This window comes from Siphateles boraxobius, unplaced genomic scaffold (genome assembly GCF_051911475.1).
Source record: "Siphateles boraxobius isolate OS27281-9 unplaced genomic scaffold, OSU_SipBor_1 72, whole genome shotgun sequence".
NCBI classification, from domain to species: Eukaryota; Metazoa; Chordata; class Actinopteri; order Cypriniformes; family Leuciscidae; genus Siphateles; species Siphateles boraxobius.
In genome coordinates this window covers 510,163-522,948 of record NW_027509200.1, presented here as the reverse complement: position 1 = coordinate 522,948, position 12,786 = coordinate 510,163, and the positions used below count along the sequence as shown (strand labels likewise).

General features: G+C 41.3%; 12 non-coding genes across 12 annotated transcripts; 4 read left to right on the top strand and 8 right to left on the bottom strand.

The window, feature by feature from the left end:
• Positions 1 to 1,651: 1,651 nt before the first annotated feature.
• trnae-cuc (transfer RNA glutamic acid (anticodon CUC)) lies at positions 1,652 to 1,723 on the top strand. Its single transcript has one exon. It is a non-coding gene; the product is annotated as a tRNA-Glu (tRNA).
• Positions 1,724 to 2,188: 465 nt separating this feature from the next.
• Positions 2,189 to 2,260, bottom strand: trnae-uuc (transfer RNA glutamic acid (anticodon UUC)). Its single transcript has one exon. It is a non-coding gene; the product is annotated as a tRNA-Glu (tRNA).
• Positions 2,261 to 2,656: 396 nt separating this feature from the next.
• On the bottom strand, positions 2,657 to 2,729 carry trnar-acg (transfer RNA arginine (anticodon ACG)). Its single transcript has one exon. It is a non-coding gene; the product is annotated as a tRNA-Arg (tRNA).
• A 3,170-nt stretch (positions 2,730 to 5,899) lies between these two features.
• On the top strand, positions 5,900 to 5,971 carry trnae-cuc (transfer RNA glutamic acid (anticodon CUC)). Its single transcript has one exon. It is a non-coding gene; the product is annotated as a tRNA-Glu (tRNA).
• Positions 5,972 to 6,436: 465 nt separating this feature from the next.
• trnae-uuc (transfer RNA glutamic acid (anticodon UUC)) lies at positions 6,437 to 6,508 on the bottom strand. The gene has a single exon. It is a non-coding gene; the product is annotated as a tRNA-Glu (tRNA).
• A 396-nt stretch (positions 6,509 to 6,904) lies between these two features.
• On the bottom strand, positions 6,905 to 6,977 carry trnar-acg (transfer RNA arginine (anticodon ACG)). Its single transcript has one exon. It is a non-coding gene; the product is annotated as a tRNA-Arg (tRNA).
• Positions 6,978 to 10,118: 3,141 nt separating this feature from the next.
• On the top strand, positions 10,119 to 10,190 carry trnae-cuc (transfer RNA glutamic acid (anticodon CUC)). The gene has a single exon. It is a non-coding gene; the product is annotated as a tRNA-Glu (tRNA).
• Positions 10,191 to 10,449: 259 nt separating this feature from the next.
• Positions 10,450 to 10,536, bottom strand: trnay-gua (transfer RNA tyrosine (anticodon GUA)). Its single transcript is given in 2 exon segments — positions 10,450 to 10,485; positions 10,500 to 10,536. It is a non-coding gene; the product is annotated as a tRNA-Tyr (tRNA).
• Positions 10,537 to 10,655: 119 nt separating this feature from the next.
• Positions 10,656 to 10,727, bottom strand: trnae-uuc (transfer RNA glutamic acid (anticodon UUC)). The gene has a single exon. It is a non-coding gene; the product is annotated as a tRNA-Glu (tRNA).
• A 757-nt stretch (positions 10,728 to 11,484) lies between these two features.
• trnae-cuc (transfer RNA glutamic acid (anticodon CUC)) lies at positions 11,485 to 11,556 on the top strand. Its single transcript has one exon. It is a non-coding gene; the product is annotated as a tRNA-Glu (tRNA).
• Positions 11,557 to 11,664: 108 nt separating this feature from the next.
• On the bottom strand, positions 11,665 to 11,752 carry trnay-gua (transfer RNA tyrosine (anticodon GUA)). Its single transcript is given in 2 exon segments — positions 11,665 to 11,700; positions 11,715 to 11,752. It is a non-coding gene; the product is annotated as a tRNA-Tyr (tRNA).
• A 118-nt stretch (positions 11,753 to 11,870) lies between these two features.
• trnae-uuc (transfer RNA glutamic acid (anticodon UUC)) lies at positions 11,871 to 11,942 on the bottom strand. Its single transcript has one exon. It is a non-coding gene; the product is annotated as a tRNA-Glu (tRNA).
• Between the last annotated feature and the right edge of the window lie 844 nt (positions 11,943 to 12,786).

Below are 12,786 nucleotides of genomic sequence, written 5' to 3'. Positions count from 1 at the left end.
TTATTTACTGCACTGCATCCTCTGTGTCTCAGGCTATTGAAATTCTTAAGGATTCTTTATACTTTTCAGCTTACTTTGTTGAAACTAAAATTAGTTTTAAATGTAAATAAAACGAAGTATATTCTTTTTACACGTAGCCGTTCTATGTCTACTGTTATGCCTATTCTGACTATTGAGGGTTTACATATAGAAAGAGTACCAACTTATAAATATTTAGGAATATGGCTCGATGAGAAGTTAGCCTTTGATGTTCACATTAATTACTTGGTGGAAAGGCTTAAACCAAGACTGGGTTTTCTTTTTCGGGAAAAAAAATGTTTTTCCTTTATAGCTACAAAGAGAATAATACAGAGTACTATTTTACCTATTTAAGACTATGGTGATGTTGTTTACATGCATGCGTATACATATTTATTGAAAAGGCTGGATGGCGTTTATCATGCTGCACTGCGTTTTATAACAAATTCTTGTTCACGTACTCATCATTGTTTGCTGCACAACTATTTGGGTTGGTCCTCTTTATATCAAAGAAGGAAATCCCATATGTTAAAATTTATTGTAAAGACATTGATGGGTAGACTTCCAAATTACATTACTAGTCTTCTATGTTTATGTAGAAAGAACTATAGCACTAGATCATCTAATGGGATTAAATTAGTAGTACCTAGGGTACATTCAGAGCATGGTAAATCATCTTTCTCCTACTATGCTCCATGGCTGTGGAATGAATTTCAAGCTACTGTCCCTCCTGAAACAATTCCTCCTTTGAATGTATTTAAAAGTTTACTGCAGTATACAATGATTGAATCATGCTGTTGTTTTACTTGATTTATGATGAATGTTGTGCTCTGACTTTCTGGAATGTTTTATATGTGTTGTGTGTTTGTGTGTGATTTGTAGTGTGGCCATCTTGGCCAGGACTCCCTGGAGGAAGAGATTTCTTTTAATCTCAATGGGACCTTCCTGGAAAAAAAAAGGAAATAAAATAAAATAAATGTTAAGTTGTGGTGTTGTTAGGATATTACTACAGAGCCTGTGACAGTTTCTCAGTGGAAGAACTGGGATCCAGGCCCACAGACGTCTGCAAAAAACTGCTTTAAAAACCTTTGAGATGCAGGCCTCGCATGTTGGGGATCTTATTGTTTTTGTTTCATGGCAAGTTGTGGTGTTGGTAGGATATTCCTCCAGAGCCTGTGACAGTTTCTCAGCGGAAGAAATGGGAACTAGGATCCAGGGCCAGAGACGTCTGCAAAAAAACTGCTAAAAAAAACCTTAGAGATGGAGGTCTCACATGTTGGGGATCTCACATTTTTTGTTTTTATGGCAAGTTTGTGGTGTTGTTAGGATATTCCTACAGAGTCTGTGACAGTTTCTCAGGGGAAGAACCGGGATCCAGGGTAAGAGACGTCTGTAAAAAACTGCGTTAAAATCCTTCGAGATGGAGGCCTCCCATGTTGGGGATCTCGGTTGCTTTGTTTTCATGGCAAGTTGTGGTGTTGTTAGGATATTCCTACAGAGTCTGTGACAGTTTGTCAGTTTGTCAGGGTCAGTGACGTCTCCTCTCCTGGAGGAAAATACAAGTATTAGTGGTCTTGCTGCAAAATCTGGTACAGGCCACAGACAGGCTTGAGGGCAAGTCATCAGCAAACCTTCCCTGGTGGTCTAGTGGTTAGGATTCGGTGCTCTCACCGCCGCGGCCCGGGTTCGATTCCCGGTCAGGGAATGAACTTTTACCCACCACCGGCGGTCGTGATTGTAAAATGGCGAACTACGAACTCAAGCGCTGACGCCCTCGTCGAGAAGCAGGGCCAAGGAAATGTTTATGTGTGAAAAAGAACTCCTTCGAGCCGGAGTTGAACCAGCGACCTAAGCTTTTGCCCACCACCGGCGGTCGTGATTGTAAAATGGCGAACTACGAACTGAAGCGCTGATGCCATCGTCGAGAAGCAGGGCCAAGGAAATGTTTATGTGTGAAAAAGAACTCCTTCGAGCCAGAGTTGACCCAGCGACCTAAGGATTGCCAACTTGCCACCTACAGTCCTCCGCTCTTCCAGCTGAGCTATCGAAGGCACACTGATTGGGGACAGAACCTCAACATATCAGGTTGCTGAATCTCCTCCACTGGCTAAAACTGCTACAGACATACATGCTGGATGTTTCGATTAAGTGATGCAAAGACAACCCGATCTTCCCATACCGGGAGTTGAACCCGGGCCACCTGGGTGAAAACCAGGAATCCTGACCGCTAGACCATATGGGATCTTCCTTCTGCCTGGAGCAGACCGTTTTACTTTTAGTGTGTGACCGTCCCCTTTAAGAACATGGGAATGATCCGAAGGGATTGTTTACTGAATTCAATTTCATCAGGCTCAACAGAGGGAGCTCTCATTTGCCTCACGAGGGGGTTCAGTTTCCTCCCATTCTTGCGATGGTATAATAGACACTACAAACTGGTCGTAAAGCAAGGTCCTTGTGACAGTACTCATGCAATGCATTTTAAAAGACACATAGTATTGTATAGTAACCGTTATCCTACTGACAAAGCAGCCTATTGTTGGACTGTCAATTTTTAATATTTCTCAACCAATCCAATAATAACAAAAACTATGGGATAATAAAATGGCTAAGGGCTGAAAGCATAGCAAAAGAGGCAGAGCGAGCCAGCCAGGAGTCGAACCTAGAATCTTCTGATCCGTAGTCAGACGCGTTATCCATTGCGCCACTGGCCCACTGATCAGGTGTCCTTGAGCTTACACGGCATCTGTTGGTGTTCGACTGGCCAGAGGCCTGTGATGACATCTACTTTTTCTCCTGCTATTAACAGACCTGGAGCCAACATCAGGAAGGGGTCAGATGAGGGGCCTGCTACAAAAACCTTCAAGATGGAGGCCTCACATGTTGGGGATCTCAATTCTCAATTCAAACCTTAAACGTCAATTTAAAATCTTAATGTACAGGCTTTTTTGCATGATGTTTATAATAGTGATTTACAGTTGGTTTCAATTATACCTGATGTGGTTGATGCTTGGGATTATTTCAAATCTATCTTTCTAGAAATTTGTGATAAACATGCTCCTTTACGTAGATTTCTGGTGACAGGTAGAAATAATCCTTGGTTCAATGAATCCGTCTCTAATCTTATTAAGCAAAGAAACGTGGCTTGGTCTAAAGCAAAGAAAACAAATGGTGAGGAGGACTGGTCTCAATATAGATTATTACGAAATAAGTGTGCAAAATTAATAGAAAGTTCGAAGAGTTAGTATTATTTAAACCTGATTAATGATAACATGAATTGTCCTTCTAAATTTTTGAAATTAACGAAATCTTTTATAGGATCAAATACATCCACTAATCTTCCAAAAGTTTTAAAATTGAATCAAAGATTGATTACAGACAAGGCTGATATTGTTAATACGTTTAATAGTCATTTTTTTTCAGCTGGTTTGATAACAGACAATTCGTTGGTCCTTGATGAACAGAGAACTGATGAGTTGACTAATAGTGAATCAGATTTATTTTCTTTTGCCCTTTTATTGCCGTCCCAAGTTCATAAACTACTCCGAAATTTAGACTGTAAGAAATCAGGTGGGTCTGACCAAATTGAACCAATTTTTTAAAAATTGTCAGCAGATATTATTGCCGAACCTATTGCATCGATTTTTAATTTGAGTCTATCCACCAATGTAATTCCGCCATCTTGGAAATCGGCTATGGTTATGCCTTTATTAAAAGGAGGCGATCCTTCCGATTTGAATAATTATCGTCCGATTTCTAAATTACCGGTTTTAGCAAAAGTTTTTGAATCTATTATAAATGATCAAATGAAAGAATATCTACTTAGTCATAATATTTTGAACGCATTTCAGTCAGGATTAAGAGCGGGCCATAGTACGATAACAGCTACTACATTAGTCACTAATGATTTAATTACTGCTCTCGATAATAGACAACATTGTGCGGCCTTATTTTTGGATTTGACAAAAGCGTTTGACTTAGTGGATCATGTTTTACTGTTACGGAGGCTTAAACGTGTTGGCCTCGATAATTCGGCTGTGAGTTGGTTTAAAAATAATTTATCGGATAGAACTCAATGTGTTGCTGTAGATAATTACACCTCATCCATGGTAATAGTCAGGAAGGGTGTCCCGCAAGGTTCTTTATTGGCACCACTTCTTTTTTCTATTTTTATTAATGAATTGGGGCAGGGAATACAATCGGCAAAGCTAAATTTTTATGCTGACGATACAATTATTTACTGCACTGCATCCTCTGTGTCTCAGGCTATTGAAATTCTTAAGGATTCTTTATACTTTTCAGCTTACTTTGTTGAAACTAAAATTAGTTTTAAATGTAAATAAAACGAAGTATATTCTTTTTACACGTAGCCGTTCTATGTCTACTGTTATGCCTATTCTGACTATTGAGGGTTTACATATAGAAAGAGTACCAACTTATAAATATTTAGGAATATGGCTCGATGAGAAGTTAGCCTTTGATGTTCACATTAATTACTTGGTGGAAAGGCTTAAACCAAGACTGGGTTTTCTTTTTCGGGAAAAAAAATGTTTTTCCTTTATAGCTACAAAGAGAATAATACAGAGTACTATTTTACCTATTTAAGACTATGGTGATGTTGTTTACATGCATGCGTATACATATTTATTGAAAAGGCTGGATGGCGTTTATCATGCTGCACTGCGTTTTATAACAAATTCTTGTTCACGTACTCATCATTGTTTGCTGCACAACTATTTGGGTTGGTCCTCTTTATATCAAAGAAGGAAATCCCATATGTTAAAATTTATTGTAAAGACATTGATGGGTAGACTTCCAAATTACATTACTAGTCTTCTATGTTTATGTAGAAAGAACTATAGCACTAGATCATCTAATGGGATTAAATTAGTAGTACCTAGGGTACATTCAGAGCATGGTAAATCATCTTTCTCCTACTATGCTCCATGGCTGTGGAATGAATTTCAAGCTACTGTCCCTCCTGAAACAATTCCTCCTTTGAATGTATTTAAAAGTTTACTGCAGTATACAATGATTGAATCATGCTGTTGTTTTACTTGATTTATGATGAATGTTGTGCTCTGACTTTCTGGAATGTTTTATATGTGTTGTGTGTTTGTGTGTGATTTGTAGTGTGGCCATCTTGGCCAGGACTCCCTGGAGGAAGAGATTTCTTTTAATCTCAATGGGACCTTCCTGGAAAAAAAAAGGAAATAAAATAAAATAAATGTTAAGTTGTGGTGTTGTTAGGATATTACTACAGAGCCTGTGACAGTTTCTCAGTGGAAGAACTGGGATCCAGGCCCACAGACGTCTGCAAAAAACTGCTTTAAAAACCTTTGAGATGCAGGCCTCGCATGTTGGGGATCTTATTGTTTTTGTTTCATGGCAAGTTGTGGTGTTGGTAGGATATTCCTCCAGAGCCTGTGACAGTTTCTCAGCGGAAGAAATGGGAACTAGGATCCAGGGCCAGAGACGTCTGCAAAAAAACTGCTAAAAAAAACCTTAGAGATGGAGGTCTCACATGTTGGGGATCTCACATTTTTTGTTTTTATGGCAAGTTTGTGGTGTTGTTAGGATATTCCTACAGAGTCTGTGACAGTTTCTCAGGGGAAGAACCGGGATCCAGGGTAAGAGACGTCTGTAAAAAACTGCGTTAAAATCCTTCGAGATGGAGGCCTCCCATGTTGGGGATCTCGGTTGCTTTGTTTTCATGGCAAGTTGTGGTGTTGTTAGGATATTCCTACAGAGTCTGTGACAGTTTGTCAGTTTGTCAGGGTCAGTGACGTCTCCTCTCCTGGAGGAAAATACAAGTATTAGTGGTCTTGCTGCAAAATCTGGTACAGGCCACAGACAGGCTTGAGGGCAAGTCATCAGCAAACCTTCCCTGGTGGTCTAGTGGTTAGGATTCGGTGCTCTCACCGCCGCGGCCCGGGTTCGATTCCCGGTCAGGGAATGAACTTTTACCCACCACCGGCGGTCGTGATTGTAAAATGGCGAACTACGAACTCAAGCGCTGACGCCCTCGTCGAGAAGCAGGGCCAAGGAAATGTTTATGTGTGAAAAAGAACTCCTTCGAGCCGGAGTTGAACCAGCGACCTAAGCTTTTGCCCACCACCGGCGGTCGTGATTGTAAAATGGCGAACTACGAACTGAAGCGCTGATGCCATCGTCGAGAAGCAGGGCCAAGGAAATGTTTATGTGTGAAAAAGAACTCCTTCGAGCCAGAGTTGACCCAGCGACCTAAGGATTGCCAACTTGCCACCTACAGTCCTCCGCTCTTCCAGCTGAGCTATCGAAGGCACACTGATTGGGGACAGAACCTCAACATATCAGGTTGCTGAATCTCCTCCACTGGCTAAAACTGCTACAGACATACATGCTGGATGTTTCGATTAAGTGATGCAAAGACAACCCGATCTTCCCATACCGGGAGTTGAACCCGGGCCACCTGGGTGAAAACCAGGAATCCTGACCGCTAGACCATATGGGATCTTCCTTCTGCCTGGAGCAGACCGTTTTACTTTTAGTGTGTGACCGTCCCCTTTAAGAACATGGGAATGATCCGAAGGGATTGTTTACTGAATTCAATTTCATCAGGCTCAACAGAGGGAGCTCTCATTTGCCTCACGAGGGGGTTCAGTTTCCTCCCATTCTTGCGATGGTATAATAGACACTACAAACTGGTCGTAAAGCAAGGTCCTTGTGACAGTACTCATGCAATGCATTTTAAAAGACGCATAGTATTGTATAGTAACCGTTATCCTACTGACAAAGCAGCCTATTGTTGGACTGTCAATTTTTAATATTTCTCAACCAATCCAATAATAACAAAAACTATGGGATAATAAAATGGCTAAGGGCTGAAAGCATAGCAAAAGAGGCAGAGCGAGCCAGCCAGGAGTCGAACCTAGAATCTTCTGATCCGTAGTCAGACGCGTTATCCATTGCGCCACTGGCCCACTGATCAGGTGTCCTTGAGCTTACACGGAATCTGTTGGTGTTCGACTGGCCAGAGGCCTGTGATGACATCTACTTTTTCTCCTGCTATTAACAGACCTGGAGCCAACATCAGGAAGGGGTCAGATGAGGGGCCTGCTACAAAAACCTTCAAGATGGAGGCCTCACATGTTGGGGATCTCAATTCTCAATTCAAACCTTAAACGTCAATTTAAAATCTTAATGTACAGGCTTTTTTGCATGATGTTTATAATAGTGATTTACAGTTGGTTTCAATTATACCTGATGTGGTTGATGCTTGGGATTATTTCAAATCTATCTTTCTAGAAATTTGTGATAAACATGCTCCTTTACGTAGATTTCTGGTGACAGGTAGAAATAATCCTTGGTTCAATGAATCCGTCTCTAATCTTATTAAGCAAAGAAACGTGGCTTGGTCTAAAGCAAAGAAAACAAATGGTGAGGAGGACTGGTCTCAATATAGATTATTACGAAATAAGTGTGCAAAATTAATAGAAAGTTCGAAGAGTTAGTATTATTTAAACCTGATTAATGATAACATGAATTGTCCTTCTAAATTTTTGAAATTAACGAAATCTTTTATAGGATCAAATACATCCACTAATCTTCCAAAAGTTTTAAAATTGAATCAAAGATTGATTACAGACAAGGCTGATATTGTTAATACGTTTAATAGTCATTTTTTTTCAGCTGGTTTGATAACAGACAATTCGTTGGTCCTTGATGAACAGAGAACTGATGAGTTGACTAATAGTGAATCAGATTTATTTTCTTTTGCCCTTTTATTGCCGTCCCAAGTTCATAAACTACTCCGAAATTTAGACTGTAAGAAATCAGGTGGGTCTGACCAAATTGAACCAATTTTTTAAAAATTGTCAGCAGATATTATTGCCGAACCTATTGCATCGATTTTTAATTTGAGTCTATCCACCAATGTAATTCCGCCATCTTGGAAATCGGCTATGGTAATGCCTTTATTAAAAGGAGGCGATCCTTCCGATTTGAATAATTATCGTCCGATTTCTAAATTACCGGTTTTAGCAAAAGTTTTTGAATCTATTATAAATGATCAAATGAAAGAATATCTACTTAGTCATAATATTTTGAACGTATTTCAGTCAGGATTAAGAGCGGGCCAGAGTACGATAACAGCTACTACATTAGTCACTAATGATTTAATTACTGCTCTCGATAATAGACAACATTGTGCGGCCTTATTTTTTGATTTGACAAAAGCGTTTGACTTAGTGGATCATGTTTTAGCGTTAGGGAGGCTTAAAAAGGTTTAAAAATTATTTATCGGATAGAACTCAATGTGTTGCTGTAGATAATTACACCTCATCCATGGTAATAGTCAGGAAGGGTGTCCCGCAAGGTTCTTTATTGGCACCACTTCTTTTTTCTATTTTTATTAATGAATTGGGGCAGGGAATACAATCGGCAAAGCTACATTTTTATGCTGACGATACAATTATTTACTGCACTGCATCCTCTGTGTCTCAGGCTATTGAAATTCTTAAGGATTCTTTATACTTTTCAGCTTACTTTGTTGAAACTAAAATTAGTTTTAAATGTAAATAAAACGAAGTATATTCTTTTTACACGTAGCCGTTCTATGTCTACTGTTATGCCTATTCTGACTATTGAGGGTTTACATATAGAAAGAGTACCAACTTATAAATATTTAGGAATATGGCTCGATGAGAAGTTAGCCTTTGATGTTCACATTAATTACTTGGTGGAAAGGCTTAAACCAAGACTGGGTTTTCTTTTTCGGGAAAAAAAATGTTTTTCCTTTATAGCTACAAAGAGAATAATACAGAGTACTATTTTACCTATTTTAGACTATGGTGATGTTGTTTACATGCATGCGTATACATATTTATTGAAAAGGCTGGATGGCGTTTATCATGCTGCACTGCGTTTTATAACAAATTCTTGTTCACGTACTCATCATTGTTTGCTGCACAACTATTTGGGTTGGTCCTCTTTATATCAAAGAAGGAAATCCCATATGTTAGAATTTATTGTAAAGACATTGATGGGTAGACTTCCAAATTACATTGCTAGTCTTCTATGTTTATGTAGAAAGAACTATAGCACTAGATCATCTAATGGGATTAAATTAGTAGTACCTAGGGTACATTCAGAGCATGGTAAATCATCTTTCTCCTACTATGCTCCATTGCTGTGGAATGAATTTCAAGCTACTGTCCCTCCTGAAACAATTCCTCCTTTGAATGTATTTAAAAGTTTACTGCAGTATACAATGATTGAATCATGCTGTTGTTTTACTTGATTTATGATGAATGTTGTGCTCTGACTTTCTGGAATGTTTTATATGTGTTGTGTGTTTGTGTGTGATTTGTAGTGTGGCCATCTTGGCCAGGACTCCCTGGAGGAAGAGATTTCTTTTAATCTCAATGGGACCTTCCTGGAAAAAAAAAGGAAATAAAATAAAATAAATGTTAAGTTGTGGTGTTGTTAGGATATTACTACAGAGCCTGTGACAGTTTCTCAGTGGAAGAACTGGGATCCAGGCCCACAGACGTCTGCAAAAAACTGCTTTAAAAACCTTTGAGATGCAGGCCTCGCATGTTGGGGATCTTATTGTTTTTGTTTCATGGCAAGTTGTGGTGTTGGTAGGATATTCCTCCAGAGCCTGTGACAGTTTCTCAGCGGAAGAAATGGGAACTAGGATCCAGGGCCAGAGACGTCTGCAAAAAAACTGCTAAAAAAAACCTTAGAGATGGAGGTCTCACATGTTGGGGATCTCACATTTTTTGTTTTTATGGCAAGTTTGTGGTGTTGTTAGGATATTCCTACAGAGTCTGTGACAGTTTCTCAGGGGAAGAACCGGGATCCAGGGTAAGAGACGTCTGTAAAAAACTGCGTTAAAATCCTTCGAGATGGAGGCCTCCCATGTTGGGGATCTCGGTTGCTTTGTTTTCATGGCAAGTTGTGGTGTTGTTAGGATATTCCTACAGAGTCTGTGACAGTTTGTCAGTTTGTCAGGGTCAGTGACGTCTCCTCTCCTGGAGGAAAATATAAGTATTAGTGGTCTTGCTGCAAAATCTGGTACAGGCCACAGACAGGCTTGAGGGCAAGTCATCAGCAAACCTTCCCTGGTGGTCTAGTGGTTAGGATTCGGCGCTCTCACCGCCGTGGCCCGGGTTCGATTCCCGGTCAGGGAATGAACTTTTACCCACCACCGGCGGTCGTGATTGTAAAATGGCGAACTACGAACTCAAGCGCTGACGCCCTCGTCGAGAAGCAGGGCCAAGGAAATGTTTATGTGTGAAAAAGAACTCCTTCGAGCCGGAGTTGAACCAGCGACCTAAGCTTTTGCCCACCACCGGCGGTCGTGATTGTAAAATGGCGAACTACGAACTGAAGCGCTGATGCCATCGTCGAGAAGCAGGGCCAAGGAAATGTTTATGTGTGAAAAAGAACTCCTTCGAGCCGGAGTTGACCCAGCGACCTAAGGATTGCCAACTTGCCACCTACAGTCCTCCGCTCTTCCAGCTGAGCTATCGAAGGCACACTGATTGGGGACAGAACCTCAACATATCAGGTTGCTGAATCTCCTCCACTGGCTAAAACTGCTACAGACATACATGCTGGATGTTTCGATTAAGTGATGCAAAGACAACCCGATCTTCCCATACCGGGAGTTGAACCCGGGCCACCTGGGTGAAAACCAGGAATCCTGACCGCTAGACCATATGGGATCTTCCTTCTGCCTGGAGCAGACCGTTTTACTTTTAGTGTGTGACCGTCCCCTTTAAGAACATGGGAATGATCCGAAGGGATTGTTTACTGAATTCAATTTCATCAGGCTCAACAGAGGGAGCTCTCATTTGCCTCACGAGGGGGTTCAGTTTCCTCCCATTCTTGCGATGGTATAATAGACACTACAAACTGGTCGTAAAGCAAGGTCCTTGTGACAGTACGCATGCAATGCATTTTAAAAGACGCATAGTATTGTATGGTAACCGTTATCCTACTGACAAAGCAGCCTATCGTTGGACTGTCAATTTTTAATATTTCTCAACCAATCCAATAATAATAATAACAGAGAGTTCTGCAAAAAACTGCTAAAAAAAACCTTAGAGATGGAGGCCTCACATGTTGGGGATCTCACATTTTTTGTTTTTATGGCAAGTTTGTGGTGTTGTTAGGATATTCCTACAGAGTCTGTGACAGTTTCTCAGCGGAAGAACCGGGATCCAGGGTAAGAGACCTCTGCAAAAAACTGCTATAAAAACCTTCGAGATGGAGGCCTCACATGTTGGGGATCTCGGTTGCTTTGTTTTCATGGCAAGTTGTGGTGTTGTTAGGATATTCCTACAGAGTCTGTGACAGTTTGTCAGTTTGCCAGGGTCAGTGACGTCTCCTCTCCTGGAGGAAAATACAAGTATTAGTGGTCTTGCTGCAAAATCTGGTAAAGGCCACAGCCAGGCTTGAGGGCAAGTCGTCAGCAGATCTTCCCTGGTGGTCTAGTGGTTAGGATCCGGTGCTCTCACCGCCGCGGCCCGGGTTTAATTCCCGGTCAGGGAATGAGTTTTTGCCCCCCACCGGCGGCCGTGATTGTAAAATGACGAACTACGAGCTCAAGCGCTGACGCCCTCGTCGAGAAGCAGGGCCAAGGAAATGTTTATGTGTTTATGTTTCGAGCCGGAGTTGAACCAGCGACCTAAGGATTGCCAACTTGCCACCTACAGTCCTCCGCTCTTCCAGCTGAGCTATCGAAGGCACACTGATTGGGGACAGAACCTCAACATATCAGGTTGCTGAATCTCCGCCACTGGCTAAAACTGCTACAGACATACATGCTGGTTGTTTCGATTAAGTGATGCAAAGACAACCCGACCTTCCCATACCGGGAGTCGAACCCGGAACGCCTGGGTGAAAACCAGGAATCCTGACCGCTAGACCATATGGGATCTTCCTTTTGCCTGGAGCAGACCATTTTACTTTTAGTCTGTGACCGTCCCCTTTAAGAACATGGGAATGATCCGAAGGGATTGTTTACTGAATTGAATTTCATCAGGCTCAACAGAGGGAGCTCTCATTTGCCTCACGAGGGGGTTCAGTTTCCTCCCATTCTTGCGATGGTATAATAGACACTACAAACTGGTCGTAAAGCAAGGTCCTTGTGACAGTACTCATGCAATGTATTTTAAAAGACGCATAGTATTGTATGGTAACCGTTATCCTACTGACAAAGCAGCCTATTGTTGGACTGCCAATTTTTAATATTTCTCAACCAATCCAATAATAATAATAACAAAAACTATGGGATAATAAAACGGCTAAGGGCTGACAGCATAGTAAAAGAGGCAGAGCGAGCCAGACAGGAGTCGAACCTAGAATCTTCTGATCCGTAGTCAGACGCATTATCCATTGCACCACTGGCCCACTGATCAGGTGTCCTTGAGCTTACACGGCACCTGTTGGTGTTCGACTGGCCAGAGGCCTGTGATGACATCTACTTTTTCTCATGCTATTAACAGGCCTGGAGCCAACATCAGGAAGGGGTCAGATGAGGGGCCTGCTACAAAAACCTTCAAGATGGAGGCCTCACATGTTGGGAATCTCGTTTTTTTCATGTTAAGTTGTGGTGTTGTTAGGATATTCCTACAGAGTCTGTGACAGTTTGTCAGCAGACATTCCGCTGACGCCCTTTGTCGAGAAGCAGGGCCAAGGAAATGTTTATGTGTGAAAAAGAACTCCTTCGAGCCAGAGTTGAACCAGCGACCTAAGCTTTTGCCCACCACCGGCGGTCGT